This window comes from Anas acuta, chromosome 5 (assembly GCF_963932015.1).
Source record: "Anas acuta chromosome 5, bAnaAcu1.1, whole genome shotgun sequence".
Classification (NCBI taxonomy): domain Eukaryota; kingdom Metazoa; phylum Chordata; class Aves; order Anseriformes; family Anatidae; genus Anas; species Anas acuta.
The window spans coordinates 54,135,869-54,157,298 of NC_088983.1; the positions used below are offsets into that span (position 1 = coordinate 54,135,869).

The window sequence follows — 21,430 nt, forward strand, 5'->3', positions numbered from 1 at the left end:
GCATTTTTGTTCGATTATATAGCAGACAGTGTCAGCGGAGCTAAGGCATTTAAAGAAAATACACATTATAAACTCCAGAGGGTATTGACTTAGGCAGTGCTGTTAATACTTAACAAATGCCTTTCCTGATCACAAGTAAATAGGACTCAGGAATTTTGGAGGTCTGGATGCTGTTTCTTTAGTGCTGCAGAATAGACGTGGTAGTGCCTCTTTGTCCTACGCTGAATTTTTATGAAGAAAAGAGCTGTGGCTTAGGTGATAATTTACTTGTCCTTTTCTTAGGGCTCTTGTCAGAATTCCTGTTGCTTAATTCCTTTGCTCTGCTATTAAAACTCACCTTTGTATTTTGCACAGGCTAGGAGAGACTAATTTTAGCTCCTGGTAATTAGCACTAATTTAGTTCTTTGTGCTCCCCGAGTGGCCAACGAAGGCAAAATACAAATGTGCATATTTTATCTTCACCGTAAGCTAAGAATCGAATCCATAAAAAGCAATGTTTTTTCTCCATAATTCCTATTTTGCTTGTTTTCATTATATAGACCTGTGGATGTATTGGGATAATAACACAAAGGATCGATTTAACCGTGCTACAGCAGGAATAGCAAGAAGCCCTAATCAATAGCAGGAGTACTTGTGCAGCAGCTGAGCAGAAGGCTGATGCAGATCTGCTGAGAAGGAGCAGCGTTCTCCTCTGTTGAAGTAGGGGGATGGTTGGACCAGACGACCTTGAAGGTCTTTCCCAACATTAATGATTCTGTGATTCTACGATGTGGTCTTCCCAGGGCTGTGCTTAGCAGCTGCTAACACAGCAGAGAAAGCTGCCTCGCAGGGCAGCACCTGAAGAGCCCATCCAAACTGAAGGAAGATACTGCTTAGACTCTTGCCTGTGACACCCGTCTCTCCCCCACAACCCTGAGCAGCCTTCTTGCTGTTGAGAAGATAGCATTTTAGAAGCTCATCCCACGAAAAGAACTTGTTCCTTCCTTTAGGTTGGCATGCGAAGCTGGCGATACCTCCTGGATGGAGCTGGCAGTCTCACAGCCTGCAGAAATCTCCAATCCCTTCTGGCTGATGACTCTTCAAGGATCTGAGGAAAAAAATAGCTTTACATAGCCTGCCCGCTGTGGAGGAACGAGCTATGTAAGGGATATATTTGGACCGCAGGCTAAAAACCTGTTAGTTGCACCCTAAGGGTGGTGTGTCAGATGCATTCCTGTATTACAGAGCTCGATGCGGTGGGATCGTTTTGCCTGTATTGCAGAGACAGCCCCGGGGTTCAAAGGCAGGGAGAAGTTAACAGTTGGTTGATGCAGTTTGGGAATACATCTAAAATAGTAAGTTCATTGTGTTATAATGTGTGAGTTTTGAACTTCGCAGAAGGCTTGCTGCTGAAGGCTACATGTCAGACGCAGATCTAAAATCTAGTGGTTAGTTTCAAGAAAGATGCGGGACCACAGCTTTAATCCCAGACAGCAGATATCACACATCAGTAATAGTTTCCTGCCATTAGTGGGGGAGAATTTCTGCTGTGGTTTTCTGTTTTCGAATTCAAAGTGTGAATGTCTGTGCTCTGAAGTCTGACAGGCTGAGAAACCAGCCATCGCTTCTGTAGAAACTCTGCTCAATTTTTGGATTTCATTTCCCTTTCCTGTCCTGCTGTGAACACCCAAAAATGTTCCCGTTGTTCTCAGGGTTTTCAATTTCAATACCAGTGAAGGCCGGCTGGTTTCCTAAGGTGACTCCAGTGCCACACTTGAATCGCACAACAGAGGGATCTGCTAGCACGCAGGGCCCTACGGACTGATAAAAGAAGCCATTCAGTCAGCAGAAGATAAGCCTTTGTATTTTACTTGCCAGTAAGCAAAGAATGTAAATGGTTCTTCTGCACTTTTGTTATCAGAGATTACGTTTTGTGGCATGAAACAGCTTCAGGAGCGTGACTTCCTCCGAACACCGTGCCTGGACAGAGACGTATGGGAGGGCTGGGCTGGGAGATGCCACCAGCCCTCCCCGAGGTACAAAGCCTGTCCTCAGCTGGTAGGCGTAACTGCAGAGACTGCAATAAGGTGCAAAGTAGGCACAGAGCAGATACACGTGGGAGTAAAAAGAGAAAAAAAAAAAGTGGCAGAATAAGATGAATATTTCTAGGTAAAAGTAAGTTGGCAAAAACTTGAGTTAGTCACTGCAAATGTTCTCCGTGGTTATGTTTGTTTATTTATTATTTATTTTGTATGAAAGTAAAGCAGCACACGGCTAAACTTTAGGCATGCTGTTGGAGTAAGGTGGGAGCCATGCATACAGCTCAGGGCAGGAGATCTGAAAGAGACAAATTTTGTGAGATTTTCTCTGTTCTCCTTAACCTCGTGCTTAGGGAGCCTCTCTTCTCTGGTTGTGTTTTTGTTGTACTGGGAAGGGTCTTGTTGGTGGCTTGTTCCTTCCCTTCCACTTGTGTTTTTAAGCTACTTCCCTAAGGTACTGACATGTATAGGATAATTCTGTCGGTCCTTTTGTCTGTTAGTTCATCTTCTCTACCGCCTTCCTTTAAACCCATTTACCAATTTTGAAGGAATCTGGAAGAACAGGAGATGCATTGAATCTATAGAAATGGCTCGGTGGAGTCAATGAAAATCTCCAGCTGTGGAGAGGGAAGACCTCAAACTGATGGAGAAATAAGTGGGGAAATGAAACATAACCTCTGGCTGTTCTGGTTGGGATGGGGGCTGGCCAGGCAGCAGCCACCCGCCAGCACTGGAGGGGTGGTGAGGATGCTGTAGGTTGTTCAAAAACATGGGGAGGAAGCTCTGGGTAGCGCAGGGGAAAGATATTGGCAGGGAGAGGGATGGCAATAGGAGGAGTAACGTAATAGCAGGTGTATCTTTTCAATACCTAACAGGGGTGTATAAAACAGGTGGAGAGCAACTCTTTGCTTGGGCAGATAATGATAGGGCAAGGGGGAATGGTTTTAAAGTAAAAGGGGAGATTTAGGTTAGAGGTTAGTAGGAAGTTGTTCACTCAGAGGGTGGTGAGGCCCTGGCACAGGCTGCCCGGAGAAGCTGTGGATGTCCCGTCCCTGGAGGTGTTCAAGGCCAGGCTGGACGAGGCCCTGGGCAACCTGATCTGGTGGGTGGCATCCCTGCCTATGGCAGAGGGGTGGAACCTGGATGGGCTTTAAGGTCCCTTCCTACCCACAGCACTTTGTGAAACTATGAAGTAGTGAGTCCTCAGGGGCTTGGGGGAGATGGAGGGATGCGGTTGGTGCACGTGGCTGCTGGGGCTGTGTTGTGGAGAAGGGCGAAGAGCAAGGACTGTTATGATGAATGGAGCTGTGCATGGGATTTGGAGCATAAATCCCCAGGAGATAAGGCCTTCTTGTTCCGATGTGGGCAGGACAGCTTGTTTCTGGTAGCACACAATTAATTGGTTCTCTTTGATAAATGTTAATGTATTCCTATCTCAAAAAAGTGCTGTGTTAGCGTGTGTCTGGCTGCTCTTTTTCACTGTAGGTCAGCCTGCAGCTTTGTTCGTGCAAAAGCATTGCGTTGGCAAATCGAAGTGGTCAGCCAGTGAGGTGTCACTTGGTAGGGTCATTTGGTAGTGGTGTAATAAAGGACGTGGAAATCAGAACCAGATAATGGATGTGGAAATCAGAACCAGTCTTCCTGTTAGTGGAAAACAATTTCTCTCTTGAAATCGCTTACTGCTACAGGGAAAAGAACATTGAGAACATTTAGACATGGGTGTTTTCAGGAGGGAAGATCTCTATAAATACATTTTTACCTGGAATCACTTCAGGTACTGTATCATCCTCATAGGTTGTACAAATCCATTTCTATATGTTTTCATGGTTGTGTCTTTAACTGCTAAGTATCAATTAAATCATTGCGAGATAAGTAAAAGCACCCAGTGAATCTTCTGAATGCAAAACTTAAGAAAAAATTGAATTGAAATGCGTTATGTGAAGATGGCTGTGCTCAATCAATTTACATTTACAGAACAGCCATGCTGTAGTATGTATTTCAGGAATGTGCAAAGATTTAACATATGTTTCATAGTCTTATTAAAAAAAAAAGTCATTTGGTGATGACTTAAATAATTTATTCTTACAAATTTGATAAATGTTCATTAACTGCTATTATTTCAAAGCTTCTTTCATTGAGTTTGTCAGTCAAAACAAAACAGAAAAATGGGGCAACCAGGATTTTCAGATTTGAAGCTGCAAGCCATTCCATAATTGATGAACAAGTGGGAAAAGCATACATCTGATAAATATGTGCATAGAAATTGTAGCCTGTCTACAAAGAACCATGAAACAGAAGTGAATAAGCAATGAAATGGGAAATACATTCAGCCTTACTTGAATTACTGTTGCGAGCATCCAAGATCAATAAGGGTATAAACCAGAGATTACAGCGTTGCATTAGTATTAATAGAATGCCATTCACTTTCTGTTTAAAAGTAATTACCGTATGGGTACTTCTGAGCCCTGCTGTGAATCTGTTTTTGATGAGGCATATGTTTCTGCTTCCTACCTCCTTTTGTTGAAGTGTACAGCAAACCCGACTTGTTTCCTAGCAGCTGGAAGCATATCACTGGTCCCTCAGCAGGGTGGCCTACCCAAGGGGTCGTTATATTACTTGATGGAAACTTCTTAGCTGTTTGCAGCTTTCTGTGGTGTGAGCACTCATCAGAGTATCCGGGTGTTTCTGCATCGGGTACAGAAACCACAAAAACACAGATGTTCTCTGCTCGAAGGTGTTACTGTTAGGAGCTCTCCTGCTTCTCCAGTGTCTTTCCATTTTGTGACCTTTTTCCAGCTTTCCTTGCAAAGGGATAGGTGAACGCAGCTCACTCTGAAGTTCATTAGCATCGCTCCAAGCATCAATTAGCAGTGAAACAGGATTGCAGTAGCAGCAGCAGGATAGTGGTACTTGTGAAAATGAATCATTTTATCCACCCTCAGGGATGTGACAATTGCTTCCAAAATGCTTCCCCTATAAGATCAGAGATACAGAATCACTGATCTCCATTGTGCCAGACTGCTCTGCAGTAAGTGACCACCTGGGCACTCTGTAACAGCTGGTCAAGAGCGCACTGCTAGAGCCCTGAGTGCTGCAGTAAAACAAAAAAACAACAGAAACTCTTACTAACCTCCCCTCAAAATGAGGAACACGGATACGGAGCTGCAGCTTTATTTTCCAAATGACAGTGAAGAGCCCTGTAGTTAAATTTCTGCATTTGAAGTAGTATTGGATCTGAAAGCCCGTGCAGCTGAGTACAGGAGGAGTCTGACCGACTGTCAGCTTTAGTTCATCATTCAAAGGATATTTCTCTATTCCTCTGGTGTAGATCAGAGTGTCAGAGACCCAGGGGGCCCCCTTTAAACCGGCCTGGGTATTCATGATGGTATGAAAGGGCTGTGCAGGAATGCTTGTGCTCAGCACGCAATGTGGGTTGGTGCCAACCACTGCAATGGGGGAGTTTCCGTGGGTCTCCTCTCGCTAACAGCCTAGTAAAAGCATCCAGAGAAAGGACTTGGGTGCAAATACCTGAAAGGTACAACACTGTGAGGATGAAGTGCAAGCTCCCTTTGATGATACTTCGGGTTTTGCTTGCTTTCTGCCAAGCACCCACCGGTCTGAATGGTTGCTTCTTCAGTTGACATTAACATATCAAGGTGAATGGTTTTCAGATGGCTTTTCTGCAAAACTCGTGTCACTGTATTTCCCAGTGTCAGTTCCTTGTCTGCATCTGCACCTTGTCTCTCGTGTCTGTCTATACTGTCAGCTCTGTGTAGCAGATGCAATCTCTTACCAGTATGTACAAATCCTGCTAGGATCTCCAGGTTTGGATGGGGCTTGGAAATGCTGCAGAATACTGATGAAAAGGCTGACGAAAACTGTTTCTCCATTTGCAGTTGAGGCTTCGATCATGTGAATTTTCCTTTTGAGAGTCCGTTTTCTATAAAGAAATTGGACTGCGTTAATAAAAACAAGCAAGCAAGCCCCCTACAAAAGACGTTGCCCAAAAAGATAGATGTGGTAATTTATCAATTCTGGTTTCTTTTCAGCAGACCTTGTAAGGAATTCCCAATAGCTGTCAACACAAATGTGGTTATGGACCAATTGCGAATCCCCCAAACCACAGACTGAATTAATCTTTTCAGTCCTTCCAGAGCATGGTAAATTAGCAAACAGGAGGAAACGGACTCCCGTACACTGCTTCATTGTGGGGTTTTCATTTTTTTTAAAAGATGCATCCTCATTGTATGTTGTAATAAAGAAATGAAAGTCATCCCCCATGTGCTTCAATCAGATAAGACTGGGGAATAAGAGGGTTATTAGTCTTAGCTCATTAATTCTGCAGTCTAAGGGAATACCTTAGAATTAATACCTTAGTCTAAGGAAACGTATCTTACCTTCCCTACTTTGTGGACTGAAAGAATCCAGACTACGGTAGCTAAATACATGTTCCTTCAAGTTTGTAGCATAGGTAGAAGTATTGGGGTAATTGTTTACAGAATATTTCAATCAGAGGTGATCTGCCTATAGATCGAAAGGAAAGGGTCTTCATCATAAAGAGAACTGGGCACAATGCATGTAGAGAGTAAGTTACTGAACTAAAAATGGCCCTTTGCTTCTTAGCAAGATACAAGAATTATGTGTCGATGTACTTAAAAATCAAAACTCCATCAATTAATCAGAAGTGCTAAAATATTTAGCACCTGTGTGGCAGAGCTCAGCCTGCTGAGATGCATGCAGTGAGCGTGTTTGCAGCTTTTCAGTTTTCCTCCTGAGTCTCCCTGCCAGGCTTCGCTGCCTCCAGCACCTGGGGCTGCCGGCCCTTTCCTCTGCCTGCTCCCTTCCTCCTTGCAGTAATGCTCTTTCCCTTGCCACGATAGAAAAAGCAGCTCAGCACGGAAACCTCACCCAACCCTGGCGAGGCGGTGGCCCCCGCTGACCCCACAGCCCTGCTGTGCAGCCTGGCCCCGCGGAGATGGGTGAAAGCAGCCACCAGCTGTACAGGTAGGCCTGCTTTGCACCACAAGCACATCAGTCCTACTAACGAGTTCCTCGGAAAGCGTCAGCCCTTCTATAAGACCGAGCTTTGCTGTGTAAGCTCTCCGCAAGTTGTAATGCGGCCTGTTGGGATAGCTGTCGGGATGTCCCAGTTTGCTGCTGTATCAATTGGCTATATCCAAGCACCATCTGCTAGAAACCTGCTGCTGCGGGTGGCAGCCTGCACTTGCAGTGGTAGTAGATCAGCACGTAGCAACTTCACTGCAGAGATGAACAGCAAAGAAGCAGAAAAAAAAATGTATCAGGGTATTTTAATGTTGTCTTTGGATGTAGAATTGCAGGTAGATGAATATTAGGCTTCCAAAATTTCCTTTTAGGTATATAAGTTAAAATACTATATCTCTTTTTCTCGGGACCCTAAAATGTGTGACTTCATTATCTACTATAATATTTCTGAGTTAAAGAAAAATCTGAAATTTTAAAACTATATTCCAGAATATGCTGACTGTGAATTAGCCAAAAATAGTGAGATTAATTATGCAGCAAAAGCAATCTTTTTTTTTTTTTTTTTCTGCAGTGGTTTAAACTAAATAAAAAATAATAATAAAAAAGCAAACTTTCCCATGATCTTCAGGAAAAATGCTCCCACAATCACAGGCATCAGAAGCAAAACTCTTATTGTTAGCTCCCAGCAGGGGATCAGCTCCCAACAAGCCAGGAGGATAATACTGTGGGCAAATTGAGCAAATGTCCTTGCCTTTCCAATCAGCTAGCATTTGAAGGGTATTATCCTTGCTAAACTTGTCATCCCCTTTAAATGGAAGTTGGACTAAAAATGTGCATACTCTACTTAGCATGACTTTTGAAGAGTTGCCTCTGCAATTTGGGGATTGGATTTAATTCCTAAAGATATAACTTTGCTGCGGCTTTATTTAATCTCTGTTTATTTGCTTAACCATTCTTCGGTTTATAATCTAGTCAGTGTGTTAGGAAACTACTAAGAAATAAGCAAAGTAAAAAAGTAACATCCTGAAAAGCTGAATATCAGTCAGATGGAGTAAATTCCTTGCCTGGGGTAATCAGAAAATAACTGGTGCTCCTGTGTGTTGAGGAGCAGAAAAAACATTTTGACACGGAATAGAAAGAGTATGTGCTCAAGTATTCAGTGAAATTGTATGTCTTCCTCTCTAACCTGTGCGTTTCACCCAATTAGAGCTTGAACTGTGAAAGCTGCAATAAAAAAGGCAGCGAGTGCTCCCTCATTTGCTGTTGCTGTCAGTTGCCCGTTTGACTCCTCTGTTTTGTCCTATTATAGTCATTTTAAAGCTAGATGAATCTAAACATTTGTTAGTCTCATAAATACCGTTTCTTCTTCGGCCCAAGACTTACCTATCCAAATCTCTTGCAGCCATTAAGTGGGGACTGCAGTCTTCAACAGCTTTAGCTGAAGTCATCTGCTGCAGCACACAAGGCACATTTTCCCCTTGTAATGTGTATATAATAAATCTCTCTATCTGTATGTAAATAAATATGTTATATAAATATATATAAAGACATAAGGGGAGGGAGGAATGTGTGGAGTGTGCACATGCAAGAGAATGCTAAAATAATCGGAGGCTTTGAAGTAATAGCTGTACGAGACCAGAAAAGTCCTTCTTCGTTAAGCCTCTACTTCACTGATTTATTGAAATTTCCCTGAAACACAGGTGGAGACATCTGAAGATCAAAACTGGGAAGTGTGGTCTGATGTACTACACAGTGCAAATGACTGAGACTTGACTGTGGTTCCTCATTGCTTGGTTTTCATCTCTAGGATATTAGCTCTACTTCCTTTCTAGCAAAACACATGCATATTTGATTCAGTTCTCATCAAGAATTCATCCTTTCTGCTTCAATGCGTGTGAAAGACTGGCAGCTGGGAATTTCCGCCCGTGGCATATCGTCCCACCAGTACCTGACTGCACAAAACAAAGCACCGTTTTCTCGCATCAGTGAGGTATTATGACACGGAAATATGGCTTTATAAACACAGAAATCACAGCACATCTGAACCAGAGGTAATGTGCTAAATAAGACAGTACACAGAGTGCTCCTTAATTTCAAAATGAGCACCTCCGAAAGAACTGACTTAAACTGAGCTGAAGAACATCATTTTTTTTTAATAGCTTAACTTCATACCTACAAACATTTCAGACTGGCTTTTGAATGCATTGTGTTTGGCAAGCTGAACAGAATGAAAGCCCAGAGCTGGAAGGGGAGCAAGTGGTTGGTGATGGTCTGTTCTCCTTAAGACAGAAATGGAACCAATGTCATAGCTTAGCAATAAAGATCTCTTTTGGAGGTGCCATCATGCAGATAAAGTAAAGCTGGTGCTGTCTAACGATTACTAAGGCACTATTGTGCTTTATATAAAGACTGCTAGTGATAGTTTATGTAAATATCAGTGTACACTGTGACGTTTTGCATTCCTAAAGCATCAGTTTTGACCATGTACGATACTTCTCTTTGTTTAGTGTTCCAAATCATTGAACCCTGAAGAGAGATGTGGATTGTTACACAGCTGTTGAATTTCATCCTGCAGTGTTCCTGTATTACTTAGGGAGTTCCCAGAAGTGAATGGAAAACTGAGAGAGAAGGGAAACCAAACAATTGTTAGCATTTCTTCAGTAAAATATTACCTGCCAGTTATATAGAACTAAGATGCTAACAAAGGCCACTGCCTAGACCTTAAGTAATTAGACAGTAAGTAAATAATAATAATAACTTAAAAAAAAATCATTGTTTCCTTCCTAGTAGACTGAGTTCCTAGTCTCCTACTAAAAGATCTTTGACAGTGCTCCTGTTAGTGAATATTTTTTGCCAGTCTTTGTTTGTGAAGTAATTAATAATTCTGATGTTTCCAAACAGAAGCCTTATTGAAATCCATCCAACCCTGATATGAATTACTGTCTCGACTCTCTGTTTCCAGAGAGAAGCCTCCCTTGAAACAGTGATACTTTGCTCTGACACAGTGGTCTCCGGTGGTCTTTTCATGGATGTGATGATCATAAAGTGATCTTAATCTCTAATTTATATTTAGAGATAAATTAGAATAAATAATTTAGAGATAAATTAGAATAAATTATATTCTAATTTATATTTTTCACATTAAACTCCACTAACATAGGAGGGTTTTTTCAACATTTTTAAGTCTTTGGGGTTTATATGGGTGAGAAATGATAATGGACAGGCAGAAATGAAGAAAAACACTTGAAAAATGTCCTAGCTTTTGAGAAACAATCTCTACATCTTTCCAGGTGGCTCAGCAGGAGACATAAAATGTTAATTTTCTTCTTTGGGTTCTGGGACTTTGTGCTTTGTGGAAATCTTGAAGGATAATCTAAGCTGACTGGAGTCTGGTTCCATGAATTGATTATGATAAATTAATGAAGCAGCTAAAAGGGAAGTCCAATTTAAGAAATGTACTAGCAGTGAACAAAGGAATCCTGTCCAAATCCTGCCGAATGTGTGTTTTTCCTCTTCAGGGAGGAAGAACCCAATGCTGCTGTAGGAATCACATTATTAGGCATGACACCTTTAACGAGGGCTTTTGTCCATTAGTTTAATCTACTTTAAAAGAAATAGAAGGGAAAACAAAAATGATGGCAGTATCATAAACACAATGTACTTCCTATCTGTCATGCTGTCAGCTGAGCCCTAAGGCTAGTTCCAGCCTCTGTTGAAGTGGTCTGTCGGTCTGGTCTGTTCCTGTGGGGGCTGTGTCAAGCAGACATCATAGCGTGGGCCTCTAATTTCTCAGTTTCTCACTTGCCAGAGCAAGGCAGATGTAGTTCAGACGATGAACTCTCATTTACAGACCTGTATAGAACAAGTAAGCCGTTGTAAGGTTTCCTTTAAACAAAAAGGTGTATCAGTATCTTTAACAGACGTAGGCATATGGCTCTGAAGCGACAGACAATAGGAGAGATTTAATGTGGGGATGTTTGACATGTTAACTTCATGGAGTCTTGTGAAAATATACCCAGAGGGCAGTACTGGGGACCTACTGACCTAGAACTGGTAGTGGCTGTCCTCTGACAAAGTCAGAAAGTACAGCACCGCACAGCAAAGGGCTTTGGGGTTTTACAATAAAAAGTAATTGAAACAGACTTGCCCTCGGATGACCCAGCTTACCATGCGTTTAGAAGCCCCTGTTGTTCCCTGAGAAAACACTTCCAGTTTCTGTCTCTGGGGCTAGAAAGGGCTCAGCGTGCAGCTGAGACAACATGCCTGGTCTCTAGGAAACATTTTCAATTGCTCTGCTGGTCTCGCCTGTGGCAAAGCGAGGTAGCAATCGGGTGACAAAATTTTACACTTAGTACTGATCAAAACAGGCGCGGCTTAATGCAATTAAGGCCATTCAGACAATCTCAAGGACTTGGTGAAGCAATTCAATTCAGCCTTTGTGTGTGCCGGCAGAAAGGGCTGAGCCTTGCAGTAGTTACCTCAGCCTGCGCCGGGGAGCTCTGAGGAGGGCTGGCGGGACAGACCCCCGCGGGAGGGCCTACACCCGGTGTGGCCTGGACAGCCAGTGCTTGCTGGTGCTCTTCTCCCTCAAAGATAACAGTGTTACGAAGGTAATTTCCTGGTAAGGTGTTGGCTCACCACAAAGTGCGAAGTTGCCGACCTGATCAGGAAGGAACCAAGGAGAGAGGAGCACACAAGAGAGACCCTTGTGTAAGGCACTCACTGCCACAGTGCTCACCTGGCCAGGCAGCACGATACAAGGTGCCTGACTGCAGAGCTTCTGGTCCAGTGCAGAGGCTCCTGAGCTGGATTTTGTGGCTGGCATTTTGAAATTGGCAAATTATACTCACTTCTCTGTAAAAATCTGTTAATCTACAAAAGTAGATGCTATACTGTAAGAAAAGAGGCACTTAGGGGTGGCTGAGGCAGTATCTGTTTCTCAAAGTTTGCTGCAGGCACATGGAAGCTCTGCCTGATGAAACTGATATTTCCTTTGGATCATCCTTGAGTTTTTTGAAATGAAGTGACCTTACTTAAATCCATGTAATCTGAGTGCACGATCACTCTGAATACTCTGGAGAACATCCCAGAACATTTTATCTTTTTGTATTGCAAGAAAGGACTTTCTTTTTCTTTCACTGTGGGTAGTATTTGTACGGTGAAGGTTTTGGAGTGTGTTATTTGATGGCACATGTGTTTATGTGAGAAAGTTGCATTAGCTTAGTTCGCAGCAGATGCACCAGTGAGCTCCTACTGCTGGGTACACGCTGCTCCCACTTGTGAAGCACAGCACTGCAGAAGCAGGACATTTATTCTGAGCATCTCCTGTGCCAGGTGTGGCCGCTGGTCTCCATGCGTTCTGGATAAATTTCAGTAATAAGTTAACTTCCATGCATCCATGTGTTTGTGGTGAGCACCAAGTCATCGACATTTCAGCAGGATTGTTTCTCTTTTGGGGCTTGGCCGGGAGCAAGTATGACCTACATGAGCTGTAGCTACTAGAGTAGGTAGATTTAAACTCATGTTAAAAAGCAAGGAATCAATTAGTATTCAGAATTAACATGTTACCATCCTTGTGGTGGAATGATGGCTGATAAAAGTATGGCCTTGACAGTCTTAGGTCTGAGTCTGAAAGCTTGCAAGTGTTCCTGGGGAGGAAGCTGTTACTGCTAGAGGCCTTTTTTAAAATGCATTTTTACTGTTTTGGTTGTGGGTCAACTCCCATCTCTGTTTGACGAAGTCCCAAAATTGAATGCTAAGCTGAAAAAAACAATTTGCATACCACCTTGCGATCGTTGAAAGGAAACGCTCCAGTTCTCTGACAGTTGTATTTCATAAATATTGCGCTGAGGTCAAATGTAGGAAAGCACATTGTAAAAATATATGGCGAAGATTTAGAGATTTCCTGGCAATAATTTTAACATGTCCTCTTTTATTAGTTCTCATGTAGTTGTTTCTCAAGAGGTTGCTTCATTCATGCAGTGCTAGCTTTCTGCGGAAACGGAATTAATTAGGAAAGGGCAGTGCAGGAATGTTGCATGCAACTTGCTCTTAGGAATTCGGTTTCCTCTGAACACACATTATAATATTGTTTTCCTGCTGTAATGCTTGCATATTTCATTCAGTCAGCATAAAAAGGGCATACTGATGTGGATGGGTTAAGAGAATGCAGCAGTAGGTTTATAATTTCACTTTCAATTCATGTTCACTGAAATCCAGGAGTTAAGCAAAATCATAGTTTGCGGTTATGAATTCAATTGAAATAGGAATAAACTACTCGGCTTCAGAACAGGAATAAATATAGTCAGCATTTTTCCCTTCTATGATATGAAAAGTGATTGAGGTGATTCTTTTTTGCAGGAGGGGTTGTTGTTACAGCTGTTCTTGATGTGTCAGTAAGTAGCTGATGAGACCCTGTAACCGAAGTTGGACTGAGGCAGCAGATTAGGCTGCCTCTACAGCGGGAGCTACTTAACCCAGTAAGGAAAGTAACTTTGAGGTTTGGAGTGTGAGGTGGTAGTTCAGAGCCAGGTTTTCATCGCTGACTGTAACCATCTCCTTTGTGGGACTTTGCACTTCCCCACGTACATCAGCGCCTAGCCTCGTGTTGGGTACCCAGGAGAGCTGCGCTGCTTTGCACTCCCATGGGCTATGTCTAATAAGTAGATACAGCTAAATAAAACAGGCCACTAAGTAAAACAAGGGCAGAAAGAGCTCAGCCACAGCACTGCTGACTGTCCCACTTGGAAGCGGACAGCGGTCAGTTGTGCTGCAATGTGTGCCAGGGACTGCTCCTTGTAGGGACGGGGAGCAGCGTGCTGAGCGCCCTGTGTGCTGCTCTGTCCTCCAGCACTCTCTGTGTGTTTTGAAACCTCCCACACCTCTTGGTGCCCTCATGGCACACCACGGGGCTCGAAACACACGCTCAGCAACTGCCTGCTGGAGGAGATGCTGGCTGCAGTGCAGTCGTCACGTTATTTCAGGCACTTAAAGCCGGTGAACGGTTCCTGGCCCTGTTTTATTTAGCCGTAGTCATAGAGATTGGGCCTTGATTCATGAGTGGAGATAAAGCTGGCAGGGTCTGTTTTTTTCCCTTGTCCCTAGGGAAACAGCAAACAGCTTTAAGTGAATGGGCAAACCGCTGCAGGCGGGAACTCGCGGCACCCCGCTCACGATGGAGGAGCCTCGGCACTGAAAGCGCAGTGCTGCCGAGAGGTGACCCTCAGAAAATTCACGCCTTTTAGTCAGGGCTACCAGGGTGGCCCTTGGCTAAACACTCATAGTCACTGTTTCACCCAAATCATTTTCTGTGGTGGCACATACTCATAAATGTTTTTGGCAACTGACGGTGATTTCTATGGCAGCCCTTGATGAGTGGATTTGGAAGAAAGGCACTCGAAATGGAAAGAGGAGCTTGCTGATTCTTATCTGAAGCTGTAGGGGAGCAGCATCAGGGAAATCTCACCTGTTTCCCTGCCTGCTGCTGCCGTGCTGGGTGTGAGGACACAGTGGTGTGCCACCACGCTCGGCAGGGATTCCCCGGCTCTCGGCTGCCCAGTGCAGCCAAATGTCACTGCCGGCTGTCAGCAGGCAGTGTCAGCCTGCAGCTGGAGCTGGACTCCCCCTTTGTCTTCACGTGACAAAATTTTTCACGTAAAATAGAAAAATCTCCGCTCGTTGCTCAGGCTATTGTTTCGCGGGAGTGAAACCCTCTTCCACCCTTTCCTTCCTCCCCCTGGTGAGGAAGGCCCAAAGCCAACGGCCTGAGGTGAGGCAGGCCCTTAGAAGGCAAAGACCCAGCTCCCAGGAGGGACGGGAGGGCTGTGCTCAGTCAGAGAGCCCGACTCTATCTGTGCGCTGCCTGGCTTGCCAGGAGGCTGCTGGTGGCTGTTCATCATGTAAACGTTGGTGCTTTTGATCTTCAGGGGCCAGATGCTTTTCCCTAACGCAGCCTTACAAGTTCTTTGCATTTTATGAAAACGAAAGAGTGCTCTGCCTATCAGTGCGGCGACTTGGCTGATGAGTCAGAGGATTTACTGTTCAGCTGCCTAACGGAGTGCGTGCCTTTCAGATGTTTCCAGTACGTTTCGGCCTGAATAACCTTCCTGAGTAATTGTTTACGTTTGAATTACAGGAACACGATCTCGCATCCAAAAAGTAATAGAGGGTGGCAGAGCTGCTGGGAATTGATGCAGCGTGTGCGGTCACTTCAGTGTATTTTCTTTAGTCTTCGAAGGATCTTTTACTTATGCTAGCATTTGGGAAATCTAGTGCTTGTGAAAGCTAGCAAGCATGGAAGTGCTGCAAACTGGACTGAAATAAGCAGCACAGACGGCAACAACTTGATGATCATGTACTTGGATTTCACAGTAGAGCTGGGTGTTAAAGCTGGGTGCTGCTCATCTCTTACCCTTTTATGAGTTGGTGTTCATTGTTTTTCTGAGGTGGACAGTTTGCATTAGGAACTGGATGGGTGAATTTACTTTGAAGGAATAGTCAGTAACTTTTTAGAACATAGTTTGATCTATTATGACCCCTGTTTGTTATTTGGAGAGGCTGAACATCATACCTTCACTGTGAGAAGTTCTGTTTAATACACTGAGTCATCCGGTTTCTTTTGCATTGGGAATTGCCCTCTTAGTACAGTAATACTGTGATAATTTATTTTTTAGTATGGAGGAGGGTTTTAATAGCCATTTGTATTACCAAATGATTGCACCCCATTGGCAATCTTAGGGTAAGAGTTTTCTCAGATACCTCACCACTACATAACAGTAAGGGATGTTGTGTGATTCTGTATAGGAGATGTTAAATTAATATTATTTTAAAGGAGAAATTGATTAATCTTCCTTTGCTGTAGACTTTTGCTGTCTGGATGCATACATTTGAACTGACTGCCTTGCTCTCCTTTTATAGTGAAGGAACAGAAACAGTCATTTTTAGGATGTGATTCACCTGTGCTATTTCAGGGTACACACTCAGGGATGAACTCAAATGTGTTGTAACAGTGGTGTTCCTCCCCTGTGATGGCAAAGGGAGCTTTAGCTGGTCCTGGCTTTCTGCAGATGCTCTCATAATCACTGTTCTGTGTACATTCTGCAACCTGTATGGACTTCGGTATATACAAAGTGATCTTTTGGGAATCATTGGAAGAGAGAGCTTCTCAACTACTACATCTATAAGACATACTGGGCATGCAGTACTTAGCTTGCAAGTACAGTAAGACTAATACTTTTTTTTTTAATACTCTTTTATTACAGATTATGTCACATTTGTATACTTGCTCAGCAACAGCAGGCTTACAGACAGGCTCAGTCTGCCATGCCTGACTGTACCCCTCAGATTCCTTCAGCACATTGGGATGCCAGTGCGGGGTTGCCTTGGAAATAGCAAACTGTAGAAACTGCAGAAGAAATGTAAGAGATAATATCGCACATGGCTGCAAGAAGCACTCGTGTCAATCAGAAACGCGAAGAAATTAAGCTTGTATGGTGCTTTCTGATTTTTAGTGTTGGTTTTTACTTAATAGTAGGTGATGGTAGGTGAGATAAATCTGTGTTGTGCCTGGGATGTTGCTGTTGATCTGTTCCAATTAACCTGTTAGGTTCTCCTCAGGTAAACCGTATCTTTTTAAACAGGGCTGCCCAGCTGGTGGCCTGCAGGCTGGGCTGTCACAGTCTCCCCAGTTCCTGTCTACGTAGACCTGAAGATCATAATGCTTTTACAAGTCTGAAAGACTATAATTGGATCAAAGAGATGACCCGATAATGCTGTTTAGATTGCATTGCAAAGCTTAGATATTGTTTAGTTTTGTTTATTTATGTAAATCTGTGTCTGGTGTGGCTCTCCATGTGTTTCTGTGTAGAAGCTAATAGCAGTACATCCAGAAATGACACAGTGGCAGGCCTCTAACTGTGCCCCTGTAAGGACTGGTGAAGAGGATACATGGTCCGAGAATAACTGGAGTGTTTGGTTTGGCTTTAATAATCTACATATCTAAATGATGATCCTATAAAACGGGAAGAATGATGATAAGAAAACGTCTTCTGTGCATGAATGCACAAGGGAAAAAATTGTTTGCTTTTGATCTGTTGTTTTCCGAGCTAGACTGACAGCTGGCTGAGTTACTGGATGTGCTGTACTGCCACTCTTCATTTCCTTCATCTGCAACATGCAGGCTTGTTTATGCAGCAACATTTTTTTATTTTTTATTTTTTCAAAAACAGTGGACATCTGCGTTTCTCCCTCCATAGAGGGGATAGCTGATTGTTACATCCCAAAGCCTATGAATGTGCTGCAGCCCCACAGTGTATTTGTTTAAGCCATGATTTAGTTGCTGATGATCGAGTAAGTCATCCATGGCGTTCACATAAGACACTGAGTAACTGAAGGAATGCGTCTGTGTCCCATAATCTGAAACCAGGGAAGAATTCAAGCTGTGATGTTCATCTGGTGGAACCAGGAACCACTGTACTGTGCTGCATATTCACCCTTACCCGCCAGCTGGCTGCAAGGCTGTGCGTCACTGTTGACACACCTGCTTCTTCCAGGGACCTGCAGCGCCCTGGGGGTGAAGCTCTCAAGGACCTACTGTTAGTTCTGTCTGAGATGTGATCCTTATCTTTTGGCCCAATGACTTCCTCTGAGGATGAAAGTAGAACTCCGCTTAGCCTGTAATCAAACCCGGATTTACATGCTAGTCATTGCTCCAGACACCCCTCTGCAATGCAGCACATAGGTAAGGTTACAGGGCTCCGTGGAGGTAGTGAAGACTTCCTAAACTCAGAAAACCTGGATTTTTTTCCTGGCTCAGACAGAAACCTCAGTGACTTCAGGGGGAGGAGGGTGGCAAAGCGTCCATTCTCTCTTCTACGCTTTATTTAAAATTATTAACTCCATGCTATTGGCTTAATATAGCTCAGTTTTTATCATAGAACAATCACAGCGGTTAATTCTTCCTTAAAACGTCTTTGGGTATTGTCAGCCACGAACACAGGAAATAATCCTTCATTAGGCTGAGTTATCTAGACACAGTGCAGGCTAGCTGGACTAGTGCTTAAATAATGTTGTATTGACAAGGACTTCCTGTTTTGTACAAGAAAGTTTAGGCACCAGAGGTTAAACCACAGCAGCAGATTCAAATTTCATATCAACGGGTGTAAGCAGCTGATGTAAAACTCCCTATCCAACAAAAAAAAAAAAAAAAAAACCAACACCAGTTTCTGGCCTTTTGCAAGAGATTCCCTTAAGAAAGGCATCCAGTAAGCTAACTTCTTACACGCCATGAAATGTTTTCAACCTATTTGGGTTAAAGATAATCAGTGCCACTGTTAAAGTTTAGCTTTGAATTAGCCAGTACCGTCTGTGGATGCAGCTTGAGATTTGTCAAGACAGGTAAATTTTTGATGAATTGGATATTGTAATATTTACACATCCTTGTATGTTTTCTTTTCTCTTTTGATCTCTTGTGGAAAATCTGACTTGTATGTGAAATACCACAACTGTTGTCCCAGCCTAGCCTTACTGTGGTACACAGATGACATGTTTAGGTGGATCTGAGCTCTGCCTGTGTGATGCCAAGTGCTATGTGAGCTAGCCAAGAGGCACCAATCAGTCAGGCTTTTGACAAAAATTGTGGTTTTTACCTACTCAAAGACAAGAGAGTAACACTTTGTTAATGAGAAGATCGTGCCAGATGTGATCGTCCAGTTCCAATTCCTTGGTCGGGCAGCATCTCCTGTTGTCAAATTCCTGCTCTCAGAGAAATGCTGTGGTGGTTCCTGTGAGCCATATTATAAGCCATGTCCAAGAAAGTGAAGAGCAGGCAGAGTTGAGGATGACAGACAGAGTTTAGAAAGTCTGATGGATTTTTCCTAGAGGGAATGTACTTTACATGACTCCATATATTACTTCACCTGTCATTATCATTAGAAATTTGAGTGCTGATGTTGTTCTCCAATGGGTAGCATAGCATTTCCACTGCATAAATCAAATATAGGACATGTTCTTTAGCAGTTGCTAATCCTATGCAGCAGTAACAAGCCAGAGATGTTCCATATCCCAAGACATGCGTGGCACTTGGGACTTGAAAATGAGAAGGAAAAGTTAAGATAGTTTCCTCAAGAAAACTTGTGTTAGCAAGCAGTTCAGGAGCAATGCTCTCAATCACATCTAGCTCTGAGTTGTATGTGTTGTGGTGCAGGTAACTCTAATTTCTGAAGAATTTCTCAACTCTTTGGAAGAGGATTAGTTTTCAATTTGTCACACCCAGGGCAGTTTTACTTTAGGTGAAGCTCTGAAATTTGTAGTTTTCATACATCTGGGAATGGCAGAAGATCAATAACTCCGGTAGAAACACTGGAAACACTGGAAAAGCCTGATTTGTGTTTTTTTTGTTGTTGTTGTTTTGTTTTTTTTTTTCAGAACATGTTTTCCAAGGAAATTTTTTTGTACTATACCTGGTAAATGAAGCTTTTAGTTTTTCTCAGCATAGAAATTAGGAATAAGTCAATGCTTAGTTGACTTTGTCATACACGCAGTCACGGTAGATGGATGCCAGTGTTTCAGAAGTACAAATCAGAGAACCTCAAACACGGAGTCTTTTAAATCATGTTTTCCATTATTTTATATTGCTGCCCACTGGCTGGGATTTTGATAGCTGAACGAGAACATTCTGTTAAGAATTTCGAGGTAAAGCTGTTGTGACTGAAGTAAGCTGTGTAAGCTCTCAGTGTAATGGTCCTTTGCTACCATTTGCCTCTGTAGCTAGACCTACAAACTCATTGCATTGACCTGACCTTAGATTAGATTTTGACAGGCGGGCAAGAGGCACTTTGACTTCTTGCTCTCCCTTTGTGTCCTTTCACATGGGCAGTGGGTGGTTCCGTAAGTGAGTCTCATTTTTGTATGTGTTCTGGAAATGCTTCTGGGATGTTGGGTGCTGAAAAACCGCTGTAACACTCGAGCAGTCAGAGGAAAATACTCCACTCAGCTGAGTCCCTTCTGCCTAAGTCTAACTGTTGCTTAGCACTTTCTGTTCTACAAAATTGTTGGGTGGGGGGGCTGCAGTCCCTCTGTGGCCCCAGGGTTGCAGCATGCCCAGAGCTTTTCTGTGTGCCCCATCCCAAGGCAGCAAAGCTGCTTGTGCTGCACTCATGTCTGGGAAAGAGCTCGCTTCTCTTCTGCTTGTGCCAGGATTGCAGCTATCCCTAGAGAGAAAGAAGTTATTTAATTTTGTTGTTGTTCTTTAAGTATTTCTCAAAACTATTTCTTTGGCCATTGGGAGAGCAAAATGATTTCTTGTTCTAGTAACTTCAGTCAGAAATCAATCATGCCCGCTTATATTCCACATCTTTTGTTTATCAAGACTGTATCTGTGTTTTTTTTTTTTCCTTACAGTTTCTTAGAAATCATCATCTCCCCAACTTCATGTAATTTGATGGGAAGAGAAAATATATTCCTTACTGGTTCTGAGCGTAAGCCCAGTGCAGAAGCGAAATTATCATATCTAGACATCTAATCCCATACATATCCATGGGTATCGCTGGTATCCAGGCAATCTGTTTTTGTTTTCTTGGCTCTTGCATTATTTATATGCTGCAGTCTTCTGGACAGAAAATTCCATGTGGCTCGATAGCAACCCGCTTGGGATAAATCACCCCAGTTTTCTACTTCTATTTTAAAGCTTAGGATTGTCCACATGTTTTTCTGTTGCTGCTTAGTTCAAATTTATCCATTCCCCAGATCCTTGTGATCCCCCTTAAGGTACTTACCCGGTGCAAGAAGATCCCCCCTGTAGCCTTCTCATCTTCAAATACACGCACTTAAGCGCCTCATCCTGTCATCTTAGCAGAGGCCCGCCATACTTTTGGTCAGACCCCTATCTTGGGGATTTTCTCCAGAATGTGTATGTTGCTTATGAAGATAAGATGTGCCAAGCTCCAGCTTATGCCCCAAAATGGATATTTATAATGGCATAATATTATTTATTTTTTTATGCTTAGAAGGGAACATTTGCAAAGTAATGGAAATGCTCTGCCCATGGAAGGATAGTGCAATCAGCCTGCTTCTGGTGAGCGTGGTGGCAGCAAATTTCTTTTGCGTGGCCTCCAGGGATGAAGGAGAAGTCTTGCAAAAAGGTAGTCAACTGAAATAGTGACCGCTGTAGCACAGGAGGTAAGGCCAGCTAGCTTCTCAGCAGAGGATGAGTTACTTTGATAGTAGAAGATACCAGCCTAGGAACGTGTAAATACCTGGCTGGGCCCCAAAAATGTGTTTTACAGTGTGAGAATGGTGGAGAGAGGATAGGCTTTTTGCAAAACTTCAGCAATGAGCATTTCTCATACTGTTTCTTTCTGCTTTGGTGCGGAAGTTATTGGTCTTGAAACATTTTCTTATGCTATTTGTTG

The 21,430-nt window shown here is 43.1% G+C and overlaps 1 protein-coding gene across 6 annotated transcripts in view; it reads left to right on the forward strand.

The window, feature by feature from the left end:
• Positions 1–21,430, forward strand: part of NAV2 (neuron navigator 2) — a 419,946-nt gene that overhangs the window by 154,755 nt on the left and 243,761 nt on the right. The window lies entirely within an intron of this gene.